Source organism: Glycine max, chromosome 10, assembly GCF_000004515.6.
Source record: "Glycine max cultivar Williams 82 chromosome 10, Glycine_max_v4.0, whole genome shotgun sequence".
NCBI classification, from domain to species: domain Eukaryota; kingdom Viridiplantae; phylum Streptophyta; class Magnoliopsida; order Fabales; family Fabaceae; genus Glycine; species Glycine max.
In genome coordinates, this window is record NC_038246.2 from 35,628,735 (window position 1) to 35,636,437 (window position 7,703).

Genomic DNA, 7,703 nt, shown 5'->3' on the forward strand with positions numbered 1-7,703 from the left:
ATTTGTATGAAGTCTAGGGCTGAAGTCTTTTACTAACCTTCATCGTCAGGAGCCACGGTGATTAAAATAAGGAACAATGGCTTTTTAGCTGGTAAACTTTGGATTTTATCATAGTTGACTTCATGAAAATTCAAGATTTTTAGGTAAGCTTTAGTTTTAGATGCTACTCCCCAAGTTCAACAAGACAACATCTTCTATTCATCACTAGCTTTATGCAATTAAATGTCCTAGCCTACTCCTATAAATCTTACAACATCCACATTTATGTTCACACTTCACAGCCTCTAGAAGGCCAAAAAACCAAAAGCTTCACATATAGTTTGATTTCAAACAATCCAAACAATGAGATCAAATATCATTCCATTCTATTGAACTCCATTCCATTCCTTTCCAATTTCATTAATCTAAACATAACCTCACGGTCATACAGAACTTGTGGCTTTTCTCAAATAATATTCAGAAAGGGAGCAAAAAGAAAAAAAACTTATTTTCCATTTAAAAAAACAATTTAAATCAATTTACCGAGAAATAAAACCAGTTCCTTTGGGGGACTCAGTTCAACTTCTCTTTGTTTTACCCAAAGAAAAAAAGAGAATTAAAACTAGACCTTCAGTTTATACAACAGATGATACGATACAATTGAAATCTAGTGGAAAAATATACCTTATACTATGTCTTCAAATTTATAATAAACTATCTGTAATTAAACTGTTGAACAAGAAGTATTGTAATGTGTTTTCATTTTCTTCTTTTTCCATGCCTTGGGCATGAAATGTTTTGGTGAAATTCATATGGCTCTTGCTGAACATGTGAGTTGAGCGAGTTTAGTTTTTCATTTTGTGGATTTCATTCCCAAAGTAGTGGGATCCATAAGAATTTCAAGCAATGAAGGAAAACGTATTTTGAAAGAGTGTTAGTGAATGGATTCATATTGTAAGATTGAAATTGGAATATCTGATCCTTATTAAGATTCTAGGAGGTATGAGTCAATGTTTTTAACTCTGTGTTTGGGCGAAAGCATAGCCAGAGTGGATCCTCTATATAAGTGTACTCTATGCTACATTGCAATGTCATGGTGGTTACTTATGATTCAGATGTATTTACCATCTGATGAAGTTATGTAACTTCTAGAAGTATTTTTGTGAATGCAATACTTGTTTGCAGCAGAGATTAAGGCCTTAGTTGAGGCATTTACTTTTGTTGCAGCATTTCTGTTTGCACATTTTATTTTCTAGCCTAAGTTTACTTTGTTTTTCATATATGATTTTGTTTTCTCAAAACTACAATTTTCAGGGATTTGGAGGCCATGGTTTGCACTGCTGAAAACAGGAAAAGCCAGGGCCTTTTTGTTACCAATAGCAATTTCAAAGTGCAACAACCCTTGTGGGAAAACAGTGAGCTCTCCCTTTTTCAGCACCTTCTGATAAACAATGTTACCTGAAGATATGAATCCAGCAAGGATCTGACCTTGAAGCACAATGAGTACTTAATTGGCACCGGGATGAGTGTGGTGTGGGATAACACCACTAGGACCAAGGTCCAACCTTACTGCATATACTTCAAGGCCATTGAGACCTGGATAATGCAACTTTCCTCACTTGGTCTTGGTTGAAGGGGTGGGAAACGGATTTCAATGTTCCTTTTCAGCAATGGTCCTCAGCTATGTCTATAGCTTTTAATTAGAGTGGGTTTGTAGATTTGGGTTTGTGGCTGTTTTTGTTGGGTTGTTGTATTTTTGTTATCATTTTCAGGAGATCTTTACTCCTGTGTGTTTATATAGTACCCCTGGTACTCTTTATCTTTTAATATAAATTATTTTTGCAGTTCAAAAAAAAATAATTAAGACATGGGATCTAGCCACAAAAGCTGGGGTCACAACATCATTCATTATGTTTATGACATTTGCAGCTTCAGCTATAACCTAGTGTACACAAAGTCATCAATGTTCTATTAGCAGGTGGCTTGCAGGGGTAGCCTGCAGGTGTGTCTGCACCTTTCAGGAATCAAACTCCTAATTAATGGAGCACTAGAAGAAGAAGTTTGGCCTAAGAAAAGAAAATGGTGTGTTGGCTTGTAACCATGTGCTGATTTTGGTTCTACAAGCTTTGATCAAAACTAGTTACATTTCATTTTGTTAGGGATGGACAATGATGTTTTATATGGTTACTTCGATCCTGCGGCATTTGCGCACACACAAGCAAAACAAAGCAATTTCAAATAAACAAAATTCAAATCTAAAAACCCTTTTAAAATTAGAACCATGTGAACGTCAATAGAGAACTCTGTAATCAACATTCAACAGCCACACATACAAAGGAAAGAAGCTTTATTAAGGTGTGAAAACCAGAAAATTAATTGAAGGAAAACGTACTTCTTGGTTAGTGTTATATCGGGTAACAAAGTCAAATGAATATGGGGTAACAAAGTCAAATCAATGCAAATGCATAAAGACCAATCGCAAAAATAACTTGGACCCATAAATAAGAAACTAATGGAGGGTGTTGGAAGTTTGAACCATGAAGCTTCAATCTTTGGTTGGAGGCTTATCAAAGATCAATTGTGACACCCTCTACCCCAAACATATATGTACTACTAATAAAAGAAATAATTAAAAAAAATTAAACTTAATTCAAGTTTTTAAAACATATTTAAATACAAGCCTTTCAAGAGGGTAGCAGGCTCACATTCACCTTTTTAACATCATCATAAAACTTTTCTAAATAAATAATAAATTCACTTCGGCTCAAACAAGGTCGTCTATAAAACCCTATACCCCAATGCCACATCCTATCAGAGCGTTGTGTCCCGACGTCCTTCAGCACATGGTTCCTTAAAGCAATTCACCTAGTCATCTGCTCCCCCGAACACAAAGCTCAAGATCATCATAGGATCCAAACACAAACAACACATGGGGAGTGAGTTATCACATTCCTAACTAATAGATAAACAAGGCAACTAGATATACATATCATATAAACCAAATAAAACTTAGTTACACGTAATTCACGTAATTCCACCACTTTGTCATTCAAAGTTCACTTTTCAATCATCAATCACGTTACACAAGAATCACACGCTCTGATCAAGACATAATAACACATCAATTTCATAATAAACAATTAGCAAGCACATGAGACAGTTATGCTAAGACTCAAGCCTATATGCAATGTGGTACCATGTCAGTGAAAAACCACCCTGGGGCGCTTAGGAGTACATAACAAGACACACCACACAATGGGTTTGTCAGGTCACTCTCACTAAGTAAGATCATAGGGAGACCAGTCAGGGTCACGATGTTTTGCGAGAATGCTCCAACCATATGGGATCAGTATAGGCTTAAAGGAGCACTCAAACCCAGTGACCCCCAAGACCTACACTCCGAAGAGTCCGTCAGGGCCTCTCCCTCCTGATTCAGGTCCAACCCCTAAAATCATTTTAGCACACAGACACTGCTCATGAATTATACAATATCCATGACCTCACACTCGTGTTTTAAACACGTACAACATATTGTGCTACAATTTAACATTGATTCCTAAATAGGAAACCTACACTTTCTCTTTAACACTGCACATTTACACTTTTCTCAAGATAACACTGGTTCGGTTATTGTACAATTCACAGCTTACAGCACAAATAATGTCACATCAAGAGTTAATCACACACTTATTCACAACCAAAACTCATTCACAATTTCACATCTCATAATGTCACAATCCACCATCACATGTTTTCACATATCTCACAATTCAACACATGTTCTACTTTACACTTTTACTCAATTTCAATAAGAATATTATAATCTCAAGGAAACATATTATTCCATAATTCATCACATATTTCATTTATAAACACTGCTCGTGAATTATACAATACTACGACCTCACACTCATGTTTCAAACATGTTTAACACAATTGCACTACAATTTAACACTGGTTCCTAACTAGGAACCTACACTTTCTCTTTAACACTGCGCATAAACACTGGTCGGGTTATTGTATAATTCATAGCTCATAATATAATTAATGTAACATCAAGTGTTAAACACATCCACTTATTCACAACCGAATATCATGTCCACACTTTAACATCTCATAACATCACATCAACCATCTCATAACATTCCTAATGATATTCATAAGGTACAACACACATATGTTCATCAAATTTAACCATAATATTCTCAAACTCCAACACTTAATAATTTTTGGAATCATACTATAACACTCTACAATATTATTTACATAAATTATTAATATAAATAACTACCTCTATATATATAAGCTAGCATACATCATATTGAATCACAAATATCAAAGTAAGCTTTCAATGCACAAATTCTAAATAATTATATGAACACTTTGGTCAATTTCAATTATGATATTAATTTTTTAAATTATATATAAAAACTTAAAAAAAGCAAGAAAAAGAGAAAATACAAAATCAATATCTCTCTCTAAATTTTTTCTTACTTTATTTCATCAATTCATATTAATTAGAAAAATGCTCGATTTATAGGGTTCACGCTCAACGTAATAGCATATCAATTTCACAACAATTGGTCTGTCAAACATATATAATTCACTATAATAATTATAAGGATAAAATGAAAATTGCAAAAACACCCCAAAACTCATTCTAATTGATATCTCTAAGGATCCCTACACATGTTCTCACTAATCCCCAATTGTGAATAACTCATCCCTTACCTCTGAGCGCACTCACGTGTCTTCAGCCAGTGATAGCAACATCTCTAGCGGTTCCCTGAGATTCCTTCAGTTATTCCTCCGACTGCTCCGATAGAATTCTCAAACGTCAGAGAGACGGAGAAGAGATTGAAACCTCCACTTGTACTGTCTTCATGCGATTCCTTTTTCTCCCTCCACGAGTATCATATCCCAGATCCAACGGTTGAAGTGTACGCAATTGAATTAAGAACAACATATCCAAATTTCATGAAAATCCAACGGTTAACGAAATTGGGATCATAGTTTTACCGAGACAGTTTTGGGTTTCAGCGGGAAATTAAAAGGTTACAATGCGAATGGTTTTCCTATAATCTTAGACATGATTTTGAAATTCCAAACGGTGAGGATGCTCGGAATTGGGTTATGAACCTGGTGTTTAAATTTCACGACGATCCAACGGTGAATGAGTTCGAGATCGTCGTTTTTCTGAGACAGGTTTAGTGAGCTGCGGGAAAAAGAAAGGGTTTTGAGAGGAGAAGGGGAAAAACGAAAATGAGAGGCAGAGGAGGCTGAGGAGTCAGTTTGAAAAACCTAGCATGTTGCTATTTATAGCTAGGGGCATTTACGACCTATTATTTACTCTATTTATTTATTTTTATTATTTTTACTAAAAAAAATTTAAATTTATTTATGAAAAAATGGGATGTTACATCGATTGCCGACTAAGTAAATAAAATCAAATCACAACACTAATAACATTGATTGTGCGATTATTATTATTAATGAATTGAAGGATGACATGTCTAAGGTGTACTCAAGAGGGAAAATATTAAGTCTATGGATATTATGACATTCGTTACGGAGATTGGAACTTAGAACTTCGAACTTACGAAGACAATATTAAGAATAAGAAATCAAAAGTAGAGGGAAACTTGAGTGGCCGATGGGAAGGTATCTCAGTCACATGGCCACACAAGTAGACACAAAGATAAAGACTAGTGTAGTACTGTCAATGAATGGAGAGTGGCGTGGGAAGTTGCTTTCCTCGCAACATTTGTCTTTATCCTTGGCACTATTTTTGCTAATACCCCCGCCATGAATGATGCATAAAAAATGAATTGAAAGGAAACAAAAGTTGGTACAATCCCTACTATTACCCACACCATCAATGATATGACATGCATGATGCATGTGTTACATCTGCTCTCATCCTGGCCAACTAAAAAAATTAACAAAGCCAATTTTAATTGAAAAACAACAAAATCAGATATAATTAAGGAATTACATTCAAGTCTTTCCATCAGTACTCATAACATTTCATACAAACTACCAAAATCTTTCATCATTAGGCCAATTTTAAAATAAATGAATTTAGTTATGTAATTCAATTAAAACTTTTATAAAGAAGATACTTATATATAATTTATTCTCCAGCTTATTCAATTACAGAGACTATTAATGATAAAGACAATAAATCTGAAGCTCAAATTAAACATCAGGGGATTGATGAAGTTCAGTGTACTAACTTAGACCAAACAATGCTCAATGAAAGTGATAATCTGGCACATGATGACACCACTGATGAAGGATGGCAGGAGGCTGTTCCCAAAGGTCGTTCACTCACTGGCTGCAAGTCAGCTTCATCAAGGAGGCCCACATAAACCTTACTGAAACGCAAAAAAAAAAAACATTTAACAGCTTCAAATTACATAAAAAGATAAACAAAAATAAGAGTTTCTCTCACAAAACACACAATGTATCTTACCTTATGGAACCAGCTTTGTCCATACAATGTGCATACAAACATTAAACACTACAATGTTATAAACCTTACCTTATATAGGACGCAGCTTTAAGACGATGTACACCACCAACAACAACTAACGGCCTGAGACGACAAGGAAGCAGAATCGTCAAATGAATGAAGGAATATAAGACATGCAAATGAAGGGATACACAAACAAGACCTAAATGCAGCCTTACCTTTGTTGGCGGCGGCTGCAAATGGAACAAGACGCAACAGAGACGATGGTCTTTGTCGGAGACGATGGTCTGTGTACCTAGCTAGGGCGCCAATTTGAGAGTAATTGTGTCGTAATTTCGAGCAAAGAAGTGATAGGGCACGCCAAAGTAAAAGAAAGTAACAAGCACATGCCGACCATGTGATACCATTTCGGATACAACGACGGGTCTTAGCAAAGACCGTCTTTGAATGACAACAACATTGAACATCAGGGGTCCACCACGTGTCACTACAAAACATACAAAGACGACTCTTTGAATAAGACCGTCTTTGTATTTTAACGCCTTAAATCACATGGTCTCCACGTGAAACCACCAACAATACGAAGACGGGTCTTGGGCAAGACCGCCTTTGTATCTAAATGACAAAGATGATGACATGTTTCTACCTTAACAATACAAAGACGGGTATCTGGATAAGACCATCTTTGTATTTTAACGCCTCAAATCACGTGGCCTCCACGTGAAACCACCAACAATACGAAGACGGGTCTTGGGGCAAGATCGCCTTTGTATCTAAATGACGAAGATGATGACATGTTTCTACCTTAACAATACAAAGACGGGTATCTGGATAAGACCGTCTTGGTATTTTAACGCCTCAAATCACGTGGCCTACACGTGAAACCACCAACAATACAAAGATGGGTGTCTGGATAAGACCGTCTTTGTATTTTAACGCCTCAAATCACGTGGCCTACACGTGAAACCACCAACAATACAAAGACGGGTATCTGGATAAGACCGTCTTTGTATTTTAAATCCTCAAATCACATGGCTGCCACGTGAAAGTACTAACAAAAACAAAGATGGTCTCACCACACCACCATCTTTGTATACTCGTCGGCCCACTCACGTGTTTGGCATGTGTTACCATTAACGATACAAAGATGGTTTTTTCCACAAAACCGTCTTTGTAAGTTAGCCACGTAAATACAAATTGTCACAACGACTGCATGTCTATGATGGGTAGCGACAAATGACGTCGTTCT